The following is a 15,200-nucleotide window of genomic DNA, read 5'->3' on the forward strand; positions in this document are numbered from 1 at the left end:
CCCGCTCCGCGAATGCGGTCACTGGCGGCCATCTTTAGGTAGAGTTATATCACCTCTAGCCAATGTAAGCTGCTGCAGCCGCTATCATCCATCCATGGCAGATAGCGTTTTGGCAGGTGGGTTGGCAGGCTGCGGTCAAAATAGCGTGGGTGATATTGCGTGCTTGATTAAAATTATTTGACGAAACATGTTTTAAAACCCGGCGTGAACAGTAGTCCGGTTTTTGAGGACCTGGTAAAAGTTTCACGAAATCGCAGCACCGGGAGAAAAGCAGCACAGCACGTATCGAAAGTCGCATCGAAAGAAGCATCGAAAGCAGACGACGGTACGGAGTCTGCTTTTGATGCGAGCTGCGCTGCTTTCCCCCGGTGCTGCGCTTTCGTAGAACTTTTGCCGGGCCCTCAAAGATGAGGCTACCGTTCACGCCGGGTTTCAAGAATCTGCTTCGTCGAACAACTTCAATCAAGCACGAAATGTCACCCACGGTACCACTGATCTCTATGACAATTGCCGGATCGCGCTTCCCCGCTTGTTCGCTGCAGCGCAAGTGAAGCCACCGGGCTTCACTCGCTTGGGATACGATTTGCCGTTTTTGCTAGCCTTTGCTGCGGTTTTCCAGCGTGCTGACGACACGTTTTCTACTCGTTCGTCGTCATTCGCCGAAGATGTTTTTTGAAGACTCTGTGTATTGTTGAGACTTGCCGTTGTGAACACGTGGAAAATTTTACGAAAGTGTAGTGTCGCAGGAAAAAGGCACAACGCGTCGAAAGGAAGGGCTGGCGGCGTGTTCAAAGCTTCCTTGGCACGCCGAAGTGCCGTGTCTCTGTGCCTTCGCACGCTTGGATACCGACCAAGAACGGACGCCGTGTGTATGTGTTCAGCGAGTGCAATGTGCGTGAAGCTGTTCGTGCCTCTGGATCAGCGTCTTTTCCTCTCGCGGTTTAGGAACGAGCTCAATCCAGCGTCCACTAGCGACGGAAGATGGGGAGAAGGTACGTCTTTTTTTCGTCCTTAGACGATTTACACAATACCGTGCACAACAGCTCCTCATCACTGATCAGTGCTGGCTTATTATCAACCTACTTAATTGCACTTGACGTTTGAGCGCGGCTCGCCTAATTGTAATTGGTCAACAGATTGCACACGACCATATCGGCCGCGCTTCAAAGATTTTCATTCTCGCCGTCTTGTACTTTTGCTTTCGAAAACCCCCCTGGCTCCCCAACGTTGCCCTATTCGTGCTCCCACGGAATCTATTAGAGTAGATTTGGGACATAGCCATGGTTAATATAGTACATAAGAACACGTACAGATCTCCCCCTTTTATTGATAGCAACTCACCGGAACAGCTGGACGATCCAGAACTGCGTGGCCGATATATATAAATGATCTAAAGGCATCTACGCGCGACACACGTTCAGAACTTTGGCGCGGCGTCAGTTCTTGACCGGTATCCAAGCGTGCGAAGGCACAAAGCTGCATCACTCGGCGTGCCAAGGAAGCTTTGATCACGCCGCGACACCGGCGACACGTTTTCGACGAGTTGTACCTTTTGACACGGCTTCACGCACATTGCACTCGCTAAACACATTCACACGGCGTCGGTTCTTGGTCGGTATCCAAGCGCGCGAAGGCACAGAGACACGGCACTTCGGCGTGCCAAGGATGCTTTGAACACGCCGCCAGCCCTTCCTTTCGACGCGTTGTGCCTTTTTCCTGCGACACTGCACTTTCGTAAAATTTTCCACGTGTTCACAACGGCAAGTCTCAACAATACACAGAGTCTTCAAAAAACTTCTTCGGCGAATGACGACGAACGAGTAGAAAACGTGTCGTCAGCACGCTGGAAAACCGCAGCAAAGGCTAGCAAAAACGGCAAATCGTATCCCAAGCGAGTGAGGCCCGGTGGCTTCACTTGCGGGAGCTGCAAGCGCGATCCAGCAATTGTCATTGAGATCAGTGCACGGTACAGTGTACTAGATCTACGGCTATTTTTATGGCAGCCTGCCGCCATTGCGCTGTCCGCCATATTACTATGATGGCTAGATATGATATAACTCTACCTAAAGATGGCCGCCAGTGACCGCATTCCGGTCCATAGGAGGAGCTGGTCAAACGCGATCCAGCAAATAGACATAGAGATCAGTGGGCGCACAGGTCTACTTGCAGCCGGCCATTACCTCATTCCCACTAGAGCACTATATAGCTCCTACGGAGCAGAGTAGCGCAATCCTTTGAACCCCGTGTTTTGCCGACAACATGGCCGACAGAGCGGCTCGGCGCGAGTCACGTGGTACTCAGGGTTCCAGGATGCGGCCCGCCCTATGGGAGAATACATGGAGATCGATACAACACGGCTGATTAAAAAATGAACGGCGAGTTCACACTTTTCAAAACTAGTCTGCCGTGAAGTTAGTAAAGCACTAAACACTTTATCAAAGTTTTAATAATATCGGATGCGTGTGCAAATTTTGAGAAGGCAATTTCCAAGGCAATGGCGTTTGCAGCAGACGATTTTTGCTCGCAGCGGAGATGGGCTTTTCGGGTTGGCCGGAGCGGGTCACGAGAATGGTGTGACGTCGCCGTGTCGTCTGCTGCATGATGCCGCTCAAGCAATTTTTTTAAAAAAGTCAGGTCCTTGCGGGGCACAAAACTTAGCGCAAATTATTCTAAAATGTTCCATTATTATGTCAAAAACAATTGCCACTCCGTACACCCCCACAATACTGAAGAAACAGCGATTGTCTCACGTTCTCCATGCATTTCTGACCGCAGTTGGAACCTCCGGGCGTTCGCCGCTTGTCGCCGAGAGGCGGCGTTCTAGATTGCGCTACTCTAGAGTTCCTGTATAGGCTCCCTACGGGAGCCTATACGTAGGTAGCCTATACAGGAACTCTACGCTACTCTGCTCTGAAGGAGCTATATAGTGCTCTAATTCCCACCCAGGGATGGGCAGTATTACAAATACAAGTATTTGAAATACGTATTTCAAATACTTTGTGTATTTTACATTTGTATTTAATTACAAATTAGGTAATGTATTTGACGTGTGTATTTAAATACTAAAACGGGGGTATTTCAAATACAATTGTAATTAAATACAATTTTGTGGGCGAAAATACATCCCTCAAATTTATTGTCACTGTCCAGAGCAGGAAGAAAACCATGTCCTCCACCGAATGCAGTGTCTCTCAATCAAGCACAAGCGTTTGGTGACTTTGCGATTACGGTGCTAGTCCAGGGCAAGAATAGTGACGGAATCGATGTTCACAGTCAGAGTGGCTAAATAAGTGCCTGTGACAACTTGTTAGCTTTCCAGCCTGATTTCCCTTCATATTTTTGCCTGGAACATTCTAAATGCGCGGGTCGTCCAAATTTTTGTAACTGGTGCGAGTTGCAACAATAAAAAATTCTCTAGCTAGTGCTGCGCGTCTTGGTCGTCTCGGTTCTTTGTTGGTCTATACCAAAATGTAATCGACAAAAAAAAAAAGCTGCTTGAAGCTCTGTACTTTTTTCACTTATTACGTCCAAGCTGATTACATTTCTTTTTTGTGATTATATTTCTATTACGTTACTAGAGCCTCGCACACTAACTCCCGAGTGTTCAATGCAAAATTATAGTGAGATACCCAGAAACCCGTTGCAGGTGCCCTGAAGTTGCTCACGCAGATTTTGAGGAATGTATTTGGAAAAGTAATTGGAGGAGACCAAATACATTTGGTTGTATTTGTATCTTGTATTTAAATGCTTTTTTGGAAATGTAATTAGATTTGTAATTAAATACATTTTTGACGAAGTATTTTGTATTTGTATTTCGATACATATTTGCATGTATTTTGCCCATCCCTGTTCCCACCATAGTACAGCTTCGCTGGTCTTCCCGCTTCACCAAAGTGGGAATGTTATTATTTTGTGTGTGTGTGTGTGTGTTTAGCTTGTACTTTGTTTGCCGGCCCAGCAAGCACGTGCCGCTGGACTGCTTTACAGCGGAGCTGTTAAGGGCTAGCTAGTTTCCCCAGGATCGTGTCCGGTAACTAACAAATATCGACACAGCACTCTGGTTGCCGCCGTCACTCATAGATGGCGGTAGTTGTCCAAAGTGCTGTGTTTGCCGGTTGTCTGCTTGCCGCCGTCGCTCATAGATCGCGGCAACATTTCTTCGGAGGAAGAAGAGCGGGAACAGAACGAGCGGCGATGTGCGCAGCAGCGCGAATGGTTCCGCAACCGCCGCGAGGCCGCTATCGACTAAAGTTCCACTGCGTCGAGCGCTTCAGATTCCCTTGCGAAAGAGGAGCAGATCGCTCGCCTGGAAGGCCATCGTCGAGAACAGAAGCTACAGCTTTGCTGCTCTTCCTTCTTCACCAGAGTGGAAAGGCTGAAAGTTTTTCTGTCGTATAGCTACATTTTGCATGCAATTTTGGGAATCAAATTGGCAACGGAGCGGAGTGGCGTGGTTTCGGTTTTGATCGGACAGCCGTTGTCTCCGCCCGCGCGACGAAGCGCGCGCAACTGCAAGCCTGCTGAAGTCGCCCTCACGTGCATGCGAACATGATTGCACGACAGAGGCACCAGCCGGGACGCTTTCAATCCATTTTTCACGTTTGCTTACTTTTGACGAAAATCTGGCACGTCGGGAGCCAGTAAAACGGTGTCAAGCGGTTTCTCGGAATTCCTCGGCAATACCCACAACGTTGGACACTTGTGGGATGTCTCGGCGGTAAAAAGACAAGCAGCGAGTTCCGTCACAATACGTTACATGAGAACACAACACAAAGTGTCCTTCGTCTGTACAGCACTCAAAACAAATATTTTTATTCTAAGAACATCTGCTCCAAAAGCCACCTTTGCTGCTCCAAGAGCCACTTTTGTTGCTCCAAAACACTTTTGATTGCTCCAAAGGCCACATTCGCTGCTCCAAAGCACTGTTTGGCTGTTACGAAATGTGCTCCAAAAACACATGTACGACGAAACCGTCCGATCCGACGTCCGACCACGCAATACGACGATCGGAGGCGAGGGTTTTCAACGCTCTCCGATGCTACGAAAACCCTCGCCCCCCAAGGTCATTCCGGCAGTCCGCACGTCGGATCGGAAGGTTTCGTCGTACATGTGTTTCGCGCTTTAGGCCAATCACATCACTGACACACGCACGCACGCACGCGCGCGCGCACGCACAAAAACACACACACTCACACACACATACAATAATAATAATAATAATAATAATAATAATGTTTGCAAAATATTTTATTGACAGACGAGTAAACATGCGGCATCAACCTTTACTCCACCTGAAGGAAAGGGCTGTGTGATCTAAAGAGTTCTATGTCCGCGCCCTCTTCCCCGGAACTCTTCCAAAACTATTTACAGAAGAGCACGAAAGCACGCAATCAATTGGCTGGTGAAGGCCGAGCGGGTTGAACATGAATACATAAAATTGAAAGAATAAAACACAGAGGACTGTCCTGTGCTTGTCCTCTGTGTTTTATTCTTTCAATTTTATGTAAGCACGCAATCAAATGTTATGGTATGCATAGACGACTAAATAAATCAAGCGAAAAAAAAGAGCTAAAAAGTTATATATATATATATATATTTACGAAGAACAAAAGTTATATGTGTGTATATATATATATATATATATATATATATATATATATATATATATATATATATATATATATATATATATTTACGAAGAACACAATCTTATCAACTCTCGGGGAAAAAAAGAAAGGAAGAAACAATCTGAAAATATCTTTTGTAAGCTGGTTAAGGGCTTTTTCGATACGAATATCGCCCGTGATAGCAGCTGCGACGAACCCTCTTGCCATTGTTGAGTGTGTAACCCCACTCTTTGTTGGGCCCTGCCCTCGAGCACAGGGACATTCTTCTACTCGCCCATATCCGCCCGCAGGCTCAACAAAAGCAATCCCGAAAAACCAGGAACTAGAAAATTGTCATACGTCGTCTTGGGCAGCCCCGATGGACCACGCATTGATCCCGTGAGTCTTCCCAGCCTATCCAGCGCTGTGAAAGAGTCACGCGACCAAAGAGTTCGCTCACCGTTGCGCTTCTGCAAGAGGTCACGTGTCACTTACACGGCATGGGATTGGCCCTGATGGCTCATAGCGTCCTCCGCGGTCGAAGGTGAAACGGAGTATAGTTGCGACTTGTTCGGTTAGAAACACTATCCCCCACTTGCCCAGTATTCCTTGATGCATCGTTTTTTTAGTGTGTACGTCTTCTCCGTGCGAAAGAGACGTGCCATTTGTTTTTGAGTTTTCGCTTACCGTCACTCTATGTGCAGAAACGTTGAGAATAAAGTTTGTTTCGAAGGGGCTCCATGTGTCTCGTAGGACAGCGACGAAAGGTTCGTAGCCTTGCAGAGCTCCCGGTGGGGACTGGAGAGGCTCCCTGGCTTGCGTTTCTATGTCCGTGCGTGTGCATTTGTTGCTAACTTCTTCTTTTTTTTTTTTTGTTACGTCGCGAAGTTGTAAGAACGACCCAACTCTACGGAAGTTTTTGAAGCTACGATGATGCGGGACTTAAACGTGAACGGAACACCGTTGATGACGCCGCCGTGTGTGAGTCTGACCGTGCAGTTTGCGAGCATCGTAAGTATTAATTTTTTAGTTAAAAGAGCGCCACCTGTCGCGCGGAGAGGCAACTAGCCCCCGACGCCATCTTGAAGGTACTGCGTCGCTCATGCTATGCTCCGTTTCATGTTAACTTGGCGAGCTGTGGAGGCTGGGGTTTCCCCGCGACCCAATAAGAGCTTCGGAGCAAGGCACGTGACAACACCTCGTTACCGCCACAGCAACAAAAAGCGATTTAGATTTTGGACAGAAGACGAAAAGTAGTTTTAGGCTTCTTTTTATTTTAGTAGCGTTGCGGTCAGACTCTCCTGACCGTAGCACTACACGAAACGGAATGACGAAGGCATGTTACTTTTTAACGACAACGTGGCTTTTGAACAATGTTTGAACGACCGCAGCTGTGTGATCAACCGCTTCCGCTGAAAACATCGCCCTGGCGTTAGCACCCGCCACAGATTCGCGGGTAAATAGAGTGTATGGATGTCTTATCAACTGTTCCGAGTGGCTTGCTACTCTAGCGGGCGGCAATGTCGCGGCTATGGCGTTCATCCGAAGGTGGTTGGTTTCGGAGCAGACGACTCTTACTCACCAGACGACAGCCGATTCCTCCGGGCGCTCCGGGGCTTGCATCTGGCGCGGTGACACGAATGCTCTCGTGACGTGGGTCGCGGGGGCCGTGGCCTCCACAGTTCGCCAAGTTACAGAGTGCGCACGTTTTAAGGTTAAGAACAAAGGGGAAGCTGCTTCCACCTCTTTTCACTTTAGCAGAGCGAACGCCGGATATGATCTCCTCCAGCACAGATTTGGCCAGTCATTGGCCAGTGGCTGGCAATGGTCGTTTGGCTAGTTTGGCCGATGGCTGGCCATTGACCAGTGTCCACTTTCCATTAGCCATCGGCCGAGCATTGGCCGATGAATGGCCACTTTTAGGCCATTGGCCAAAAGACCATCGCCAGCCATTGGCGAATGGTTCGCCAAAATCCGTATTGCTTGGAGAACACCCCCTCTCCATCGTTCGCTTTGCTAAAGTGTAAAGAGGTGGGAGGAGCTTCCACATCGTTCTTGGCCTGTCAACGACTATTGGTGACTCTAGCGAAATCGGCGCCGCGTAGCGGCAACGTCGAAAAGCGCAAGAAAGGACGTCGTATCGACTTTGTCGTCTGCTATTGCTGCTTGGTTCTCGTAGGCAGCATAGAAACAAACAACGTTTGCAGTAATTTTTTTATGCTTCCGCCGTGTCATTTCTACGCACTGACTAGAAGAAGGTTTTTACCGTCGAAAAATTGCTTTGGTTTTGTATGTAACGCCGATTTCACGTTTGAGTGCAAGAAATTTATGGTGGTCCGCGTGCTGAACGACGAAAACGACTTCCTTTCGTCCGCCATTTTGTCTGACCAGCGCGCCCCCTATACTTCGCAGGAACCGTAAAACGTTTGTCTTTTGTTGTGCAAACTGTTTTTTGATTTCAGTAATTTTGAGGCGCCAAATCAATAATCATTGCACACATTCCACATGCTTTTTGAAGTTATCGCGTCTCTTCCCCGCGCAAAAAGTCCCACTTAAAAAAAAACAAAAAACTTAGACGCTTTTTGTTTTAGTGAAAAAACGCTGTTGCCAAAACAACAAGAACAACAACGCTGTTGCGGTCAATTTATGTCTGAAACAAAAGGTAACGCAAAAGTATCGTGCGTGACTTTTTATCGGTAACGGCGACGCGTTCCTTTTATTTTCAGGTAACGGAGGTCGGTAACGCGCTCCTTTATTTTGGGACTAACGATCAAGTAACGTATTTCGTTACTTCTTGTTGGTAACGCCTAGAACACTGGCATAAGCTCGCGACTGATCGGGAATAGACTCTAGAATAAGAGGGTGTTGCAACGGCAATCCTTTTAACTCGCGTAGCGACGAACGCTCACTTATCTTTCACAACAAGGTGGCTGCGAGCGCATCACCGAAACACACAAAGAGCGTTCAAGCAGCTAATCCGCTCCCAGTTCGAATAAATTAAAGGGACGGTGCAACGCTATTCAATTTAAATGTTTTTCACTTATACACGAGCTTACAGACATTAGTGAGTCTCAAGGATACTCGCTCGCAACGCCACTGGCCAAGAAACTTCTTTGTTGCCGTGTTATTTCAAGGACAAAAGCGAACGTTTCATTAAACCTCTCATTCGCAAAACATGGGCGGCCGCAGTACCGCCCAGGGACGATATTTGAATGCGGCTCATAGATTTTGCCCTAGCAGAGCGTGGGCACTCGATTTTGGCTCGTGATAATCGATAGCTCGAGAAGCATTCGGGTGTGGCCCGTGTCCAATCGTTGCAATGACGACGACGACAATAGCCGAACCATAACAATGTCTCGAACTCAGCGCGTATCCTGTGCCTTGCCAACCCCAGCGCGTAGCTATGATCAACATTGGCTCCAGATCACGTGGCCGCTTGTTCCGGTTGCAAGTTGAGGGGGTGAACGCTTCTCGGTTTAATTTAATTTTTTCTGCGACTTCGATTTCGTGGGGTGAAAAACGAACGGGAGTTTCGCAGATCATTAACGTCAGGGATCCGTTCTAAGCGGTATTTGCGCAAAGTACGAAAATCGTTCCATCGCCCCTTTAATGACACCACTCATCTCGTTCAATTGTTTACAAACAAAATGGGTTTACCACTAGGAAAGCAAGTTGCAAACCGCGGCAGCATCCTTCAAGATGGCGTCCGCTGCCCAGTGTACCTGAGCCAAATCTAGCTTTTTCTTTTTTTCACTGTTGTCATACTTTTTTTAAAGGAGAATCAGAGCAATGGCACGTGCGAAGATTGCGCGTTTATGTGTTCTTCATGGCTCTGAATGCTTAGATGTTCACAAGGGTTGATAGAAACGCACCAACGGCCGCTGATTCTTATCAGTGCGAAATCCTTCAAAATCTTGGATTGTTATAGACTATAGTGTCCAAAACTCCAAAAATGCATAATCACGAAGCTCCATTTCTCTTACAGCACTTTTAGCGTCAGTTTTGTTCTTGGAGCTTCGTGACTATGCATTTTTGGAGTTCTTGCTCTACGGTATGTGCGAAGGTTTCTTGCAAAAGGCGCAGCCCCCTTACTGTGTCATGGTGTCGGCATAAACATAACGGCGCCCATGGAACAAAGCAGACACCAAATGCAGGGCGTGTCTTAATATATCCACTCTTCGTAATTAATTCTTAGACGTCCTCATCAGCTAATGCCGGAATCTGATTGGCTGCGGAGCTATAATGAGACGCCCAGGACTCGCCGTGCCCAGTGTTGCTTGAGTTGTTAGTGATTATACAGGCGTTTATTTTGAGTAAAATTGTAACATTTTTTTTTTTTGGAAGACATATATTAAGTAGCATTCGGTGTCTCGTTTGAAATGAAACACTCGTTTTTCGCTTAAAAAATATGGAAACTGCCAATTACCGAAATCCCGCGACTCCGCCACAATATACCGCAAGCGTTTGAGACAATGGTGTTATATAGCTTCAGAACTTAGCGTTATCTGATTAAAAAATATATAAGCGTTCTTTTTTCTTTTTGGTAGTAAATGGGGTTTGTTTTTGGCATCGCCGACCGATATTTCTTATTGAAAATTTCCGTACGTTGCCTATAACTTTCGATTCAGGTAACTCGAAGTTCTGAGACCTGGGAAATTCTGGCGAATTCTGTGGACTTTTGACAATGCGCAGCTTGTATTAGCGATGCGACGACAACATCTCTCTTTCTTGCAAAGCATCCCATTTTAATTTTTTTTTTTTTACTTTTCTTCTAGGGGTTAGATAGTAGTGAGTTACATAAAGCCGCGGTCCCGTACTACTAATACACACGATACAAAATGCAGTCTGCAAACACTGTCTGAGGCATGTTTCTTCCTTGGATGGCAGTCCTGTACGAAAACTATCTGTAGATTCATGATCGAAGCATACGGATAAGCAAACATGCTTCCAACATGAATGAAGGCGTGTCCGCGAATAGTTATGTCATCATGTCCGCGGAGAACGCCGTGTCTTTCGTCTGATGTATGAGTGCGACTCCGCCTCAAAGAAAGATATCGATCCGACTAGAGCGATTTTCACGCTGAAAAGGCGGAAGAGCCCATCGGTATAATTGCCAGGACTGGGTGTCGATTACAAATGTAAACCCGATTACTCGACCCCGTTTTGTCGATTAATTAATCGATTAATCGATCTCATTAGTTTCCATGCATATTATTTTTAGAGCGCAGCTCTTAGGTGCCCGTTTCCGGGTTGAGCGGCGTCACCGTCGGCGTTACCGCGCGTTGCATTGTGGGACGTTTCCCATAATGACGTCATACGTAACGTCACGTATGACGTATCCAGGGCAAAATTTTCCCGCTAAATTTGGCGTGAAATTTTTTTGTTGATTTTAGCGCGAAAATTCTCCCGCTAAATTTAGCGGGGAAATTGACGACACGTGACTTCGATGCCAATTCAGTTTCCCCGCTAGATTTAGCAGGAAAATTTTCGCTAAATTTCCCGCTAAATTTAGAGGAAATATTTCCGCGCTAAATTTAGGAGGGAAATTTTCGCTAAATTAGCAGAAAATTTAGCGAAAAATTTCGGCTAAATGGGAGGGGGGGGGGGGGCACCGCCTCCTATATACTGACAAAGCCTGGCAGATCGCCACGAGAAGCGGCCGCCGATATGGAAAAGGTGGAGCGGCAACAACGAATGAGAGGAGAGCCACGTGACTGGCGCCCCCTGCGGCGAGACGCCGAAACACACTTCTCCCGAGCGAACAAGTGTGTTTCGGGTCCTCGCCGCTGCAAAAGCTGTGCGCTGACGTCCATGTTCCCCGAGAAATGGCTCTTTGATCCTCTGTCTTTTTTTTCGTTGCTTCTGGTGAATATGTGATAAAAGGCACGATATACAATTTCGACCAAGAATCAACTTCGATACGTAGTTAAGAACGGTTCAAAGAACCTCGCACTCAAAGATTATTACTTCTTGCACGAGGCAGAGGTTGGTTGATATTCTCCTGCAACAGGTGGCTCCTTCGATTGTTCACAATAGCCTCTGCTGCGATAAACGGACACTCGTGCGGCGTTCAAGTGGCCGGGACACTGTAACCTTCTGCACGTGTCTGGTTGCCCAATATCGCCCTTAAAGTTTACCTCAGGTTAAAATTTCACCCTAAAGTCTGCTATTTGTATAATTCTACTCGTCCATGTCTGCGTGGTGAAGGCATATGTAATCTTACTTTAGTTTGGTTCGTCAAAATTGAAAAAGATTAATAGCGATTAAAACATTAATCGATAGGTTAATCGATAAGTTGCCTACTCCTATTTAATTACCAGGCAATCGGTCTTTAGGGAACCAAACGATGCGCAGTCTTTGACAAACGGATAAGCACAGGCAATCTTACGGGCGAGCAATCCAGCAATCTGCCGTCCATAACTGATGGACACTTCGAAGAAAATATGCTGCCTGCGGGCGATCGCCATGCCGGCAGCGTCAGAACAGCTAGTGGCTGGTGGCACCGCGGCCGGGGCTAAGTTGTCAAGAATTCACATGTGATGTCTTTCAGATGACCGCAGTACTAGCACCCAGGATATAATTTTAAAAATACATCCGGATTTTGTTTTAAATTAATAGTGCACTGGTTGATATTTTGATTTCATTAAGCTTTGTCGACGATTTTTAACATAATTTGCTCTAAAAAATTTGTGATTAGCATAAATATATTTATTTATTTAATTATTTATTTTACCGTCACGGCACAAGGCATTCCAGCGGGGAGTGGGAACATTAGTAATACAAAAGGAACAATTATACAACAGGTAAACAGGGAACATGATGATAAGGCAGTTAATACAAAGGTGCAAGCGAGCTGGACAAGAATGACGAAAATAACCCCTGGAGAAGGGGAACAAGTGTGGCAAAGGACGAACACATATCTCTAAACACAGTTAGGTCACTGGTGCACAACCGAAAACATTCGCCTTGTCCAGGTATCGAACCAGGGGCCCCTCCATTTCCAGTGAAGAGCATTACCAACTGAGCTAACCAGGAGTTAGACGTCAGTAGAGCAGACGGGTTTTATCAACTGCCAACAGTCTAACACCAACAAGAGTGAACCGCTCGCATTTAAAGGATGTGATGATAATGAAATTAATGCAAAGGTGCAAGCGAGCTGGACAAGAACGACGAAAATAATCTCTGAAGAAGGGGACAAAGAGGACAAAGAGAAACACAAATACTTGCGTTTGTTTTGTGTCCCTCTTGTGCCCTATACTCGAAAATAAGCCCTGGAGAGGGGGACAAAAGGCAAACACAAATATTTATGTTTGTCCTTTCTCACTTGTTGTTCCCATCCTTCAAAGACTATTTTCATCATTTTTATCCAGCTCGCTTGCGTCTTTGCATTAGTTGCGTTATCAACAAAACCTTCAAATGCAGGCGGTTCATCTTTCTTGGTGTTAGACTGGTGGCAGCTGATAAAAACCCTTTGCTCTACTGACGTCTAACTCCTCGTTAGCTCAGCTGGTAGAGTGCTGCACTGAAAATGGAGAGGACCCTGGTTCGATACCCGAACCAGGCAGATTTGCTCGGTCCCGCACTAGTCACTTAGCTGTGTTTAGAGATTCGTGTTCGTCCTTTGGCCCCCCCCCCCCTCCCCCCCCCCCCCCCTTTCTCTACGGATCATTTTCCTCAGGGGACATGACATTTGCAAAAAAGTGCATTGTCATTAATCGATGTGAGCGATGCGGATTACCGATCCCAGTCTTTGGAAGTTCTGGAAATAAAAGTGTCATAATATAGGTTAGGGTTGCAGAGCGCGACTCTTTGACGATGATCAAGGCGTGCTGAAACAAAGTAGGATGATCATTAGCTGTGATTTGTGTATATATACATAGTGATTTTTTTTTTATTTCATTTCAAGGTACTATCAGTCCCTTTCAGGATTATGGTTGCAAGTAGCATGAAGAAAATTCATATCACTTGCACTCCCAAAAACCGCCAATGGCACCAAAGGTTTTGTTTCTCGGCTGCTTCGTAACTTTTGTTAAAGCGTCTCTCTAGCCTCTGTCTATAGTGCACCAAAGATCATTGTAAAGACGATAGAAGCACCCACATCTCATAGAATACCAAAACACGTTTTTGCCTTCGCATCTAAATGAATAATCTGCGAGTTTTTTTTTTAAACCTTATTTAATTGCAGATGTTTATGCACAGCAAAAAATTCACGTTTCGGCGTTTATATATATATAAAAAAAGGTCTAAAAATGCATTTTTGCTTATTTGGGGATATTATGTCTGGAAATTAAAGCGACCGATTAATCGATTAACTAATCGGGTTAAAACTTCTGATCGACCCCAAGACCTACTGTATTGCATTGGATTGGCACGGTTCATTCATCTGCACTGTTTCGATTATTCTGTGGGGAAAAAAAACACTATAGAAAATAACAGACTTGAAGACGGGTAAACACGATAAGCAAAATGTGTTGGGCATTACACTCACTAATTTATACATTTGATGTCATAACAAGGCGGTGGCGCTGGTTGCAGTACAACTGAACATGCGCCGAAGTTTTGCTAGTTTTCTCGCAGGCGCATTGACTTCAGCTCCTACGGGCTAACGCGCTTCTTTACAAGGTTAGATGTGAAATGAAAGAAACAAGAAGAAAAGAAGCCTCTATTTATTCAGGCTTGATGCCTGAAATCCACTCTGCGTTTTAAGTGCCCTTGTGGCCAGCAACCACGTGACGGATGACGTCAGTCACTGCCGCTGTAATTTAATAGAGACTTTCTGGCAAACTGCCCCAGCTTCTAATCCGCAAATCTAATTAAGGTTTCGCAATCGTAATGCTCCTGCTATTCGGCCGCTGGTGAGTTTTTCGTTAAATGACATAGTTAAAATCTCCAAAACAGGAAAAAAAAACAAAAAAACTAACACAACGTGGCGTCCGCATGCAGAGATACTGGGCTGTGTTGTGTGTGTATATATATATATATATATATATATATATATATATATATATATATATATATAACCCTTCCCATCACAGTGTAAGTAATATTATTTTCCTAACCAACTCGCTAACATATTTTCTTTTCTTTGGGACAAGGCCTCTGCGACGACCAGCTTCTATGTTTGCCCTAGATCGAGTTATACGGGGTGCTTTGCCCGGTCTGTTTTCCCCAGAGCTCGGTGTGCACAATAGAGAGTTCTTGCAGATCGCGTTTCCCCCTCCGCAACGAAGAAGCTGCTGCTGCGTCTGCTCGCCGATGGCCTTGACTGTAGATTTCGGGGTATCGTAGTGGGTTGCGGGGAGCGTTGCGGGACAGCGGAAACGATCTACGAAATCTCCATAATATCTACGAAAACTCCCTAATAAACGTATTGACGTTGACGGGACACGACAAGCCGTATCTCTGTTGAAAACCGTCGTCAGAGGATGCAAGCTTGACCCACTTCGGCGTTTGTGCTCTGAATTGTTCGCGCAGGCCTGAGCGGCTACAAAAGAGCCCCTCCTGGGATGACAGGGGAGCACGAGCCCCAACCAAACACTGACGAAGCGTTCGACTACATAAGCAGAGCAATGTGTACATGATTTTTGTGGCCGC

The sequence above is a fragment of the Ixodes scapularis genome, unplaced genomic scaffold, assembly GCF_016920785.2.
Source record: "Ixodes scapularis isolate PalLabHiFi unplaced genomic scaffold, ASM1692078v2 PGA_scaffold10__122_contigs__length_95168666, whole genome shotgun sequence".
In the NCBI taxonomy this organism is placed as follows: domain Eukaryota; kingdom Metazoa; phylum Arthropoda; class Arachnida; order Ixodida; family Ixodidae; genus Ixodes; species Ixodes scapularis.